Below are 12557 nucleotides of genomic sequence, written 5' to 3' on the forward strand. Positions count from 1 at the left end.
TACAGGTAACGAGTTCAAACAGGTGCAGTTAATACAGGTAATGAGTGGAGAACAGGAGGGCTTCTTAAAGAAAAACTAACAGGTCTGTGAGAGCCGGAATTCTTACTGGTTGGTAGGTGATCAAATACTTATGTCATGCAATAAAATGCAAATTAATTGCTTAAAAATCATACAATGTGATTTTCTGGATTTTTATTTTTACATTCCGTCTCTCACAGTTGAAGTGTACCTATGATAAAAATTGCAGACCTCTACATGCTTTGTAAGTAGGAAAACCTGCAAAATCGGCAGTGTATCAAATACTTGTTCTCCCCACTGTATATATATTTGTACACGTTTCGCAACAGAAAACTAAGTGTTTCTTATTAGACAAGTCCAGCTAGTCCCTCCCGGTTTCAGTTCATTTTGTTCCATTTGGTAACTTATGAACACGACCCTTGTGTAGGAGTTACTAATCATATGTTGGTCCTGTGGTCCCTTCTAGGCACTGTCCAGCCCAGCGAGGATGAGGAGGTTGAGAGAGGTGCCCTGAAGAGGCTCAGCACCATGTGGTCTTCATTCCGGGGCAAATTCAACCGAGATCGTGAGTATAAGGCCTTAAAACGCTCCATGGAAACGCCTTGTAACATAAAAAAAACATTGTTTTCTATGAAGTACTTCCTATTTCACACTACTTTTTTGGGGGCGGCTAAAACCATGATTTGGTCAAACAGTGCATTATCCTAATGATTCCTGTAATGCAAGTGTCTGCACAGGCCCTAAGCATATTGCGCTGGGGCCTACTGCTGTGATGAGTGAGCCACTCTCTCTCCCTCTCCCCTGAGGTGCGCAAAAAATATTTAAGAAAATACATTGTATAACATTTAAAAATGCAATCGTGGGAAAAACACAGCTTTGGAAGCAACTGCTGTTGAAACTGATTTCTGTGGATATCATTTTTATTTCTCAACTCTTAATATTAAGCTCAATAGCAACTATTTTACAACATAAATATTTGATATGGCTTTGAGATACGGAGCGCGCGAAATGGGCATCGGCCATTGAGTGCATAGGGTAGTAGGCTACAACTGCAACGTTTTTTTCAGGACATTCAATTTACTGTTAGATTAATACATTACTTTTTCAGTTGATGGAACCAGCACATGATTTGGTTACACCAATTTTTCGGCACTGCATAGCGATAATGACCTGACATGTGTCCCATAACATACCTGTATTCCAAACAGAACCAGGTTAATAATGACTAGCGATCTTTTACATTTTCATGCCCTTGCAGGGCTTGACATTCAGATACATTTGGCAGTGGCACACCGGGCCAGTGCCAACGGAAAGCTACTGGCCCGAATGAAAAGAATACTGACCCGGTAAAGCGGGTAAATGTTGTCTTTAATTTGTGGGCTGAGCAAGTAGCCTATAATTTAACCTAGAATATAATATATATAATTTAACCTAGAATATAATATAATATATAGCTTATAGGTAGCCTATAGCCTACCATATACAAGTAATTACATTTTAATTTGACAATATCATATTTACAGTTGAAGTCGGAAGTTTACATACACTTGGAGTCATTAATACTCGTTTTTCAACCACTCCACAAATTTCTTGTTAACAAACTATAGTTTTGGCAAGTCGGTTAGGACATCTACTTTGCATGACAAGTAATTTTTTCAACAATTGTTTACAGACAGATTTATTTCACTTATAATTCACTGTATCACAATTCCAGTGGGTCAGAAGTTTACATACACTAAGTTGACTGTGCCTTTTAAACAGCTTGGAAAATTCCAGAAAATGATGTCATGGCTTTAGAAGCTTCTTGATCATTTGAGTCAATTGGAGGTGTAGCTGTGGATGTATTTCAAGGCCTACCTTCAAACTCAGTGCCTCTTTGCTTGACATCATGGGAAAATCAAAAGAAATCAGCCAAGACCTCAGAAAAAAAATTGTAGACCTCCACAAGTCTAGTTCATCCTTGGGAGCAATTTCCAAACGCCTGAAGGTACCACGTTCATCTGTACAAACAATAGTACGCAAGTATAAACACCATGGGACCACGCAGCCATCATACCGCTCAGGAAGGAGACGCGTTCTGTCTCCTAGATATGAACGTACTTTGGTGCGAAAAGTGCAAATCAATCCCAGAACAACAGCAAAGGACCTTGTGAAGATGCTGGAGGAAACAGTTACAAAGTATCTATATCCACAGTAAAACAAGTCCTATATCGACATAACCTGAAAAGCCGCTCAGCAAGGAAGAAGCCAATGCTCCAAAACCGCCATTAAAAAAGCCAGACTACGGTTTGCAACTGCACATGGGGACAAAGATTGTACTTTTTGGAGAAATGTCCTCTGGTCTGATGAAACAAAAATAGAACTGTTTGGCCATAATGACCATCGTTATGTTTGGAGGAAGAAAGGGGTGCCTTGCAAGCGGAAGAACACCATCCCAACCGTGAAGCATGGGGGTGGCAGCATCATGCTGTAGGGGTGCTTTGCGGCAAGAGGGACTGGTGCACTTCACAAAATAGATGGCATCATGAGGAAGGAAAATTATGTGGATGTATTGAAGCAACTTCTCAAGACATCAGTCAGGAATTTAAAGCTTGGTCGCAAATGGGTCTTCCAAATGGACAATGACCCCAAGCATACTTCCAAAGTTGTGGCAAAATGGCTTAAGGACAACAAAGTCAAGGTATTGGAGTGGCCATCACAAAGCCCTGACCTCAATCTTATAGAACATTTGTGGGCAGAACTGAAAAAGCGTGTGTGAGCAAGGAGGCCTACAAACCTGACTCAGTTACACCAGCTCTGTCAGGAGGAATGGGCCAAAATTCCCCCAACTTATTGTGGGACGCTTGTGGAAGGCTACCCGACGTTTGACCCAAGTTAAACAATTTAAAGGCAATGCTACCAAATACTAATTGAGTGTATGTAAACTTCTGACCCACTGGGAATGTGATGTAAGAAATAAAAGCTGAAATAAATAATTCTCTCTACTATTATTCTGACATTTCACATTCTTAAAAAAAAGTGGTGATCCTAACTGACCTAAAACAGGGAATTTTTACAAGGATTAAATGTCAGGAATTGTGAAACTGAGTTTAAATGTATTTGGCTAGGGTGTATGTAAACTGTTCAATCAATCTCCGAAAGGGTGTTATTGTTAGCGATTGTAAACGTAGTTTTTTCAGGTTTTCACTCTCAAAAGAACACTTATTCTTTAATAGAAAGAATAAAAAAAAGGCTTAAACCACATCAAAGGAGATCAGTTTGGATGGTGTAGTTTCATTCAATTGCACGCTTAGCAAGAAATCGTTGTTTGGCTAGCAGTGTTTTTGTGCTGTGCAATGTACATGTGATGGCAGAGTTTGCTAAATAAATGCCCCGCGATTTGACCAAGAAGGAGAGTGATGGAGTGCTGCATCAGATGACCTGGCCTCCACAATCACCTGACCTCGACCCAATTGAGATGAGTTGGACCGCAGAGTGAAGGAAAAGCAGCCAACAAGTACTCAGCATATATGGGAACTCCTTCAATACTGTTGGAAAAGCATTCCAGGTGAAGTACCAGTCAAAAGTTTGGACACCTACTCATTCAAGGGTTTTTCTTTATTTTTACCATTTTTTACATTGTAGAATAATAGTGAAGACATAAACGATCAAATAACACATCGAATCATGTAGTAACCAAATAGCCACCCTTTGCCTTGATGACCGCTTTGCACACTCTTGGCATTCTCTCAACCAGCTTCACCTGGAATGCTTTTCCAACAGTCTTGAAGGAGTTCCCACATATGCTGAGCACTTGTTGGCTGCTTTTTCTTGACTCTGCCGTCCGACTCATCCCAAACCATCTCAATTGGGTTGAGGTCGGGGGATTGTGGAGACCAGGTCATCTGATGCAGCACTCCATCACTCTCCTTCTTGGTAAAATAGCCCTTACACAGCCTGGAGGTGTGTTGGGTTATTGTCCTTTTGAAAAACAAATGATAGTCCCACTAAACCCAAACCAGATGGGATGGCGTATCGCTGCAGAATTCTAAATAAATCAGTGTCACCAGCATAACACCACCTCCTCCATGCTTTACGGTGGGAACTACACATTTACATGACATTTACATTTTAGTCATTTAGTAGACGCTCTTATCCAGAGCGACTTACAAATTGGTGCATTGAACTTAGGATAGCCAGTGGGACAACCCCCCCCCCCCCCCCCCCCTTTTTTTTTTCATGCGGAGTTCACCCACAAAGACACGGCGGTTGGAACCAAAAATCTCAAATTTGGACTCCAGACCAAAGGACAAATTTCCACCGGTCTAATATCCATTGCTCGTGTTTCTAGGCCCAAGCAGGCCTCTATATCTCTCTACCTACAGTGCATGCATACATACATACCTACATACAGTGCATTCGGAAAGTATTCAGACCTTGACTTTTTCCATATTTTGTTATGTTACAGCCTTATTCTAAAATTGATTTAATAAATAAAAATGATCATCTACACATAATACCCCATAATGACAAAGCAAAAACAGGTTGTTAGACATTTTTGCTATGAGACTCGAAATTGAGCTCAGGTGCATCCTGTTTCCATTGATCATCCTTGAGACGTTTCTACAACTTGATTGTAGTCCACATGTGGTAAGTTCAATTGATTGTACATGATTTGGAAAGGCACACACCTGTCTATATAAGGTCCCACAGTTGACAGTGCATGTCAGAGCAAAAACCAAGCCATGAGGTGGAAGGAATTGTCCGTAGACCTCCGAGACAGGATTGTGTCGAGGCACAGATCTGGGGAAGGGTACCAAAACATTTCTGCAGCATTGAAGGTCCCCAAGAATACAGTGGCCTCCATCATTCTTAAATGGAAGAAGTTTGGAACCACCAAGATTCTTCTTAGAACTGGCCGCCTGGCCAAACTGCGCAATCGGGGGAGAAGGGCCTTGGTCAGGGAGGTGACCGAGAACCTGATGTTCACTCAGACAGAGCTCCAGAGTTCCTCTGTGGAGATGGGAGAACCTTCCAGAAGGACAACCATCTCTGCAGCACTCCACCAATCAGGCCTTTATGGTAGAGTGGCCAGATGGAAGCCACTCCTCAGTAAAAGGCACATGACAGCCCACTTGGAGTTAGCCAAAAGACACCTAAAGACTCTCAGACCATGCGAAACAAGATTATCTGGTCTGATGAAACCAAGATTAAACTCTTTGTCCTGAATGCTAAGCGTTACGTCTCGAGGAAACCAGGCACAATCCCTACGGTGAAGCATGGCGGTGGCAGCATCATGCTGTGTTGATGTTTTTCAGCGGCAGGGACTGGGAGACTAGTCAGGATCGAGGGAAAGATGAACAGAGCAAAGTAGAGAGATCCTTGATTAAAAACCTGCTCCAGAGCGCTCAGGACCTCAGACTGGAGCGAAGATTCACCTTCCAACAGGACAACGACTCATAGCACACAGCCAAGACAATGCAAGAGTGTCTTCGGGACAAGTCTCTGAATGTCCTTGAGTGGTCCAGCCAGAGACTGGACTTGAACCTGATCGAACATCTCTGTAGAGACCTGAAAATAGCTGTTTAGCGACACTCCCATCCAACTTGGCAGAGCTTGTGAGGATCTGCAGAGAAGAATGGGAGAAACTCCCCAAATAAAGGTGTGCCAAGCCTCTAGCGTCATACCCAAGAAGGCTCAAGGCTGTAATCGCTGCCAAAGGTCCTCCAACAAAGTACTAAGTAAAGGGTCTGAATACTTATGTAAATGTTATTTCAGTTTTTTACACATTTCTTTGTCATTATGGGGTATTGTGTATAGATTGAGGAATAAGGCTGTATGTAACGTAACAAAATGTGGAAATAATCAAGGGGCGTGAATACTTTCTGAATGCACTGCATATGCACTGCATATACACTATATAGCCAAAAGTATGTGGACACCCCTTCAAATTAGTGAATTAGTGGATTTGGCTATTTCAGCCACACCTGTTGCTGATAGGTGGTATAAAATCGAGCGCACAGACATGCAATCTCCATAGACAAACATTGGCAGTAGAATGGCCTGAAGAGCTCATTGACTTTCAACGTGGCACCGTCATATAATGCCACCTTTCCAACAAGTCAGTTTGTCAAATATCTGCCCTGCTAGAGCTGCCCCGGTGAACTGTAAGTGCTGTTGTTGTGAAGTGGAAACATCTAGGAGCAATAACGGCTCAGCCACGAAGTGGTAGGCCACACAAGCTCACAGAACGGGACCGGCGTCGTCGGTTGAAAAACTCACTACTTAATTCCAAACTGCCTCTGGAAGCAATGTCAGCACAAGAGCTGATCTTCGGGAGCTTAATTAAATGGGTTTCTATGGCCGAGCAGCTGCTCACAAGCCAAAGATCACCATGCTTCACCATCTGGCAGTCCGACAGATTAATCTGGGTTTTGCAGATGCCAGGAGAATGCTACCTGCCCAAATGCATAGTGCCAACTGTAAAGTTTGGTGGAGGAGGACTAATGGTCTGGGGCGGTTTTTCATGGTTTGAGGCTCCTTAGTTCCAGTGAAGTTAAATCTTAAAGCTATAGCATACAATGACATTCTAGATTATATGCTTCCAACTTTGTGGCAACAGTTTGGAGAATGCCCTTTCTTGTTTGGAGAATGCCCTTTTTCATAGGTCCTCAACTGGCAGCTTAGTACCCGCAAATCACCAGTCTCAACGTCAACAGTGAAGAGGCGACTCCGGGATGCTGACCTAGGCAGAGTTACTATTTAATGAAGCTGCCAGTTGAGGACCTGTGAGGCATCTGTTTCTCAAACTAGACACTAATGTATTTGTCCTCCTGCTCAGTTGTGCACCGGGGCCTCCCACAATTTCTCACATGGAATAGCCTTCATTTCTCAGAACAAGAATAGACTGAGTTTCAGAAGGAAGTTCTTTGTTTCTGGCCATTTTGAGCCTGTAATCGAACCCACAATTGCTGATGCTCCAGATACTCAACTAGTCTCAAGAAGGCCAGTTTTATTGCTTCTTTAATCAGCACAACAGTTTTCAGCTGTGCTAACATAATTGCAAAAGGGTTTTCTAATGATCAATTAGCCTTTTTAAAATGATAAACTTGGATTAGCAAACACAACGTGCCATTGGAACACAGGACTGATTGGTTGCTGATAATGGGCCTTTGTACGCCTATGTAGATATTCCATAAAAAATCAGCCGTTTCCAGCTACAATAGCCATTTACAACATTAACAATGTCTACATTGTATTTCTGATCAATTTGATGTGATTTTAATGGACAAAAGAATTGCTCTCCTTTCGAAAACAAGGACATTTCTAAGTGACTTTTGAACGTGTGTGTGTGTGTGTGTGTGTGTGTATATGTGTATATATATATATATATATATATATATATATATATATATATATATATATATACACACACACACAGTAAGGGGAAAAAAGTATTTGATCCCCTGCTGATTTTGTACGTTTGCCCACTGACAAAGACATGATCAGTCTATAATTTTAATGGTAGGTTTATTTGAACAGTGAGAGACAGAATAACAACAAAAAAATCCAGAAAAACGCATGTCAAAAATGTTATAAATTGATTTGCATTTTAATGAGGGAAATAAGTATTTGACCCCTCTGCAAAACATGACTTAGTACTTGGTGGCAAAACCCTTGTTGGCAATCACAGAGGTCAGACATTTCTTGTAGTTGCCAACCAGGTTTGCACACATCTCAGGAGGGATTTTGTCCCACTCCTCTTTGCAGATCTTTTCCAAGTCATTAAGGTTTCGAGGCTGACGTTTGGAAACTCAAACCTTCAGCTCCCTCCACAGATTTTCTATGGGATTAAGGTCTGGAGACTGGCTAGGCCACTCCAGGACCTTCATTATCCTTTGTTGCCTTGGCTGTGTGTTTTGGGTCATTGTCATGCTGGAATACCCATCCACGACCCATTTGCAATGCCCTGGCTGAGGGAAGGAGGTTCTCACCCAAGATTTGATGGTACATGGCCCCGTCCATCGTCCCTTTGATGCGGTGAAGTTGTCCTGTCCCCTTAGCAAAAAAACACCCCCAAAGCATAATGTTTCGACCTGCATGTTTGACGGTGGGGATGGTGTTCTTGGGGTCATAGGCAGCATTCCTCCTCCTCCTCCAAACACGGCGAGTTGAGTTGATGCCAAAGAGCTCGATTTTGGTGTCATCTGACCACAACACTTTCACCCAGTTCTCCTCTGAATCATTCAGATGTTCATTGGCAAACTTCAGACGGGCCTGTATATGTGCTTTCTTGAGCAGGGGGACCTTGCGGGCGCTGCAGGATTTCAGTCCTTCACGGCGTAGTGTGTTACCAATTGTTTTCTTGGTGACTATGGTCCCAGCTGCCTTGAGATCATTAACAAGATCCTCCCGTGTATTTCTGGGCTGATTCCTCACCGTTCTCATGATCGTTGCAACTCCACGAGGTGAGATTGACAGTTCTTTTGTGTTTCTTCCATTTGCGAATAATCGCACCAACTGTTGTCACCTTCTCACCAAGCTGCTTGGCGATGGTCTTGTAGCCCATTCCAGCCTTGTGTAGGTCTACAATCTTGTCCCTGACATCCTTGGAGAGCTCTTTGGTCTTGGCCATGGTGGAGAGTTTGGAATCTGATTGATTGATTGCTTCTGTGGACAGGTGTCTTTTTATACAGGTAACAAGCTGAGATTAGGAGCACTCCCTTTAAGAGTGTGCTCCTAATCTCAGCTCGTTACCTGTATAAAAGACACCTGGGAGCCAGAAATCTTTCTGATTGAGAGGGGGTCATACTTATTTCACTCATTCAAATGCAAATCAATTTATAACATTTATTAAATGCGTTTTTGTGGATTTTTGTTTTGTTATTCTGGCTCTCACTGTTCAAATAAACCTACAATTAAAATTATAGACTGATCATTTCTTTGTGGGCAAACATACAAAATCAGCAGGGGATCAAATACTTTTTTCCCTCACTTTGTGTATATATTTTTTTTATTTACTCAGTGCTTGATTTGGACTGATGGGTGCCGGTACTGTTTACACACTGAACCAAAATATAAATGCGACATGCAACAATTTAAAATATTTTACAGTTCATATAAGGAAATCAGTGAATTGAAATAAATTAACTAGGCCCTAATCTATGGATTTCACATGACTGGGAATACAGATGCCTTAAAAAAAAAAAGGTAGGGGCGTGGATCAGAAAACCATTCAGGATCTGGGGTGACCACAATTTGCCTCATGCAGCGCGACAAATCTCCTTCGGATAGAGTTGATAAGGCTGTTTATTGTGGAATGTTGTCCCACTCCTCTTCAATGGCATTGCGAAGTTGCTGGATATTGGCAGGAACTGGAACACGCTGTCGTATACTTCGAACCAGATCATCCCAAACATGCTCAATGGGTGATATGTCTGGTGAGTTTGCAAACCATGGAAGAACTGAGACATTTTCAGCTTCTGGGAATTATGCACAGATCCTTGCGACATTGGGCCAAGCATTATCATGCTGAAACATGAGGTGACGGCGACAGATGAATGGCACGACATTGGGCCTAAGGTCTCGTCGCTGTATCTCTGTGCATTCGAATTTCCATAGATAAAATGTAATTGTGTTCGTTGTCCGTAGCTTATGCCTGCCAATACCATAACCTCACCGCCACCATGGGGCGCTATGTTCACAACATTGACATCCGCAAACCGCTCGCCCACACGACACCATACACACTGTCTGCCATCTTTCCGGTACAGTTGAAAGCAGAATTAATCTGTGAAGAGCACACTTCTCCAGCGTGCCAGTGGCCATCGAAGGTGAGCTTTTGCCCACTGAAGTCAGGTACAACGCCGAACTGCAGTCAGGTCAAGACCCTGGTGAGAACAGCGAGCACGCAGATGAGCTTCCCTGAGACGGTTTCTGACAGTTTGTGCAGAAATCCTTCGGTTGTGCAAACCCACAGCTTCATCAGCTGTCCGGGTGGCTGATTTCCGATGATCCTGCAGGTGAAGAAGCCAGATGTGGAGGTCCTGGGCTGGCGTGGTTAGACGTGGTTGTGAGGCGGCTTATGGTAGAGAAATTAACATTCAATTCTCTGCCAACAGCTGTGATGGACATTCCTTCAGTCAGCATGCTAATTGCACGCTCCCTCAAAAGTTGAGACATCTGTGGCATTATGTTATGTGACAGAACTGCACATTTAAGTGGCCTTTTATTGTCACCAGCACAAGGGGCACCTGTGTAATCATCCTGCTGTTTAATCCGCTTCTTGAAATGCCACACCTGTCAGGTGGATGGATTATCTTGGCAAAGAAGAAATGCTCACTAACAGGGATGTAAACAAATTTGTGACCAACATTTTAGAGAAATAAGCTTTTTGTGCGTTTTTGGAACATTTTCTTTTTATTTCAGCTCATGAAACATGGGACCAACACTTTACATGTTGCGTTTATATTTTTGTTCAGTGTATGTCATCTGACACTTAATAAGAATGAATAGGTTGGTGGAAGATGATGACGTTGTGATGGATTTGGTTTTCCAGTTGTGCCCAATTACCTGTTTGTATTGCAGACCCAGCAATGCCTTTGAGCTTTATCATCACCTTTAATGACTTTGGAGTGTTTTTGAAATAACACCAGCAGTATGGGTGTACTGCTAAGGTAAATGTGGAGTCTAACGGGTTAGTCTTGCATTATGCAGGGACTGTTGCCATGGTAAAAGCAAAGAGGCTAAAACTTGTCACAGTAGGCTGAGTCCCAGAACGGTCCTTTTTTGTTTTGTGTGTGTGGCTTGTGGCAGTATAAAGAACTCAAAGGAACAATTAAAAAAAGCGAGAGACCAGTAACATTTTCACAAAACTCTGAGAGGACTCGTCTGCCCTCAACAAAAATAATGGCAGTGTTTGTCTTGGTGGTGTTTTCAGTTCAGCAGGTCCTCTGTCAAACTGCTGCAGGGTTTACCCAACCTTAAGCACACCATGTGGCAGAATTGGGTGGGGAGGATGGGCTTGCTTTCTTTCCTTCACATTTTAAAAAGCAGATTAAGCACTAAGAATCTTGTAAATGATAGGCTATTGCTCATATGCTCAGACACCTCGCAAAACATTTGTAACTTTGGATGTTTGTTTATTTAAAATTGTGTTAGCATGGTGTCTGTTACACCTATTTTTACTTTGGTGATATGTGGTTGTGCTCATTAATAATGCATGTATAAATAACATACACATACACTGAGTGTACAAAACAGTAGGAACACCTTAATATTGAGTTGCACCCCCTTTTGCCCTTGGAACATCCTCAATTCGTCAGGGTATGGACTACAAGGTGTCGAAAGCGTTCCACAGGGATGCTGGCCCATGTTGACTCCAATGCTTCCCACAGTTGTCAAGTTGGCTGGATGTCCTTTAGGTGGTGGACCATTCTTGATACACACGGGAAACTGTTGAGCGGGAAAAATCCAGTGGCGTTGCAGTTCTTAATCATAGCTTTCACCTGGTCGGTCTGTCATGGAAAGAGCAGGTGTTCCTAATGTTTTGTACACTCAGTGTATTATATAAGTGGCTCGGGTTAATAAGTGCCTTCTGGCTAGTTATGTCTTTGAAATTCAATATGCTAATAAATGTAATTTGTAATATACACTTTTAATATCATTGTATACTTTGTTGGAAAAACATACACCTATCATAGCTGTTGCTATATTCATACAAATCCTTAAATGGCTGGAAACACACTGTATGGTGCAACTGCGGCCCAGGTATTTGTCAGGCAGCCTGTATTGAGTTTGCACAACTTGGCCATTATTGTATTTTTGATTTGAGGTCAACAGCACCTGAGTTGAGTTCCATTCAATATTCCGTATTGAAAAAGTGATAAACATACCGGAAAGCACTCTTATTTGCCACATTCCTGGGATTCTCCCAGAGGCAGGGAGCAGCAATACTTTTCCCATTGTAACTGATACTTTATCTGCTGGTGTACAGTGGAAGAGATATAGAGCAAGTGGAGAGCGAGAGAGCGATTCAAAAGGATAGTAACTTTTTAACTTTTCACCCTCAAGTGGATATTCTATTTTCAAGACACATTTCTTACAACAGAGACTTATTGATAAGTGCATCATTCAAAGTCCCCTACGATCAGTAAGCTGTAATTGAACCAGGAACCTTGTTGCTGCTGACACTGTGGTCTAACCAACTGAGCTAGCCAGACCATAAGCCTTCGATTTTATTTATTTTTATAATGCTTTATTTCATTTAGTTTCATGTGTACTATGGCAGCTAAAAGCTGAATTACAGTAACACATACAAGAAACACATTTAAATGTAATAGAGACAACAAAATCAAAACAGCAGGGAGTGAGGCAAGAATGGAGGTTGGAGAGAGCATCTTGGTCACAGTCACAGCCTGGGAGGTCAGTGGTCATATATCAGAGAGAGATCCATAACCATCAGCACACCTCGCTGTCCCTGACGTCCTCAGCCTCTCCAAAGATTTTAAAAAAATCTGTGGCCTCTCCTTATGGACGCCATAGGTACTGTAGCTACTCCT

The 12557-nt window shown here is 42.3% G+C and overlaps 1 long non-coding RNA gene and 1 pseudogene across 2 annotated transcripts in view; both read left to right on the plus strand.

The window, feature by feature from the left end:
- The window catches only part of LOC311149819, a 398282-nt gene that overhangs the window by 142432 nt on the left and 243293 nt on the right, over positions 1-12557 (plus strand). The window lies entirely within an intron of this gene.
- LOC311150311 (DENN domain-containing protein 2D-like) overlaps positions 1-12557 on the plus strand; it is a 49756-nt pseudogene that overhangs the window by 17531 nt on the left and 19668 nt on the right. The window contains exon 5 of the transcript XR_014615684.1: positions 485-583. The product of XR_014615684.1 is annotated as a DENN domain-containing protein 2D-like (transcript). The remainder of the gene's footprint in view (positions 1-484; positions 584-12557) is intronic.

The sequence above is a fragment of the Coregonus lavaretus genome (assembly GCF_964263955.1).
Source record: "Coregonus lavaretus genome assembly, chromosome: 22".
Classification (NCBI taxonomy): domain Eukaryota; kingdom Metazoa; phylum Chordata; class Actinopteri; order Salmoniformes; family Salmonidae; genus Coregonus; species Coregonus lavaretus.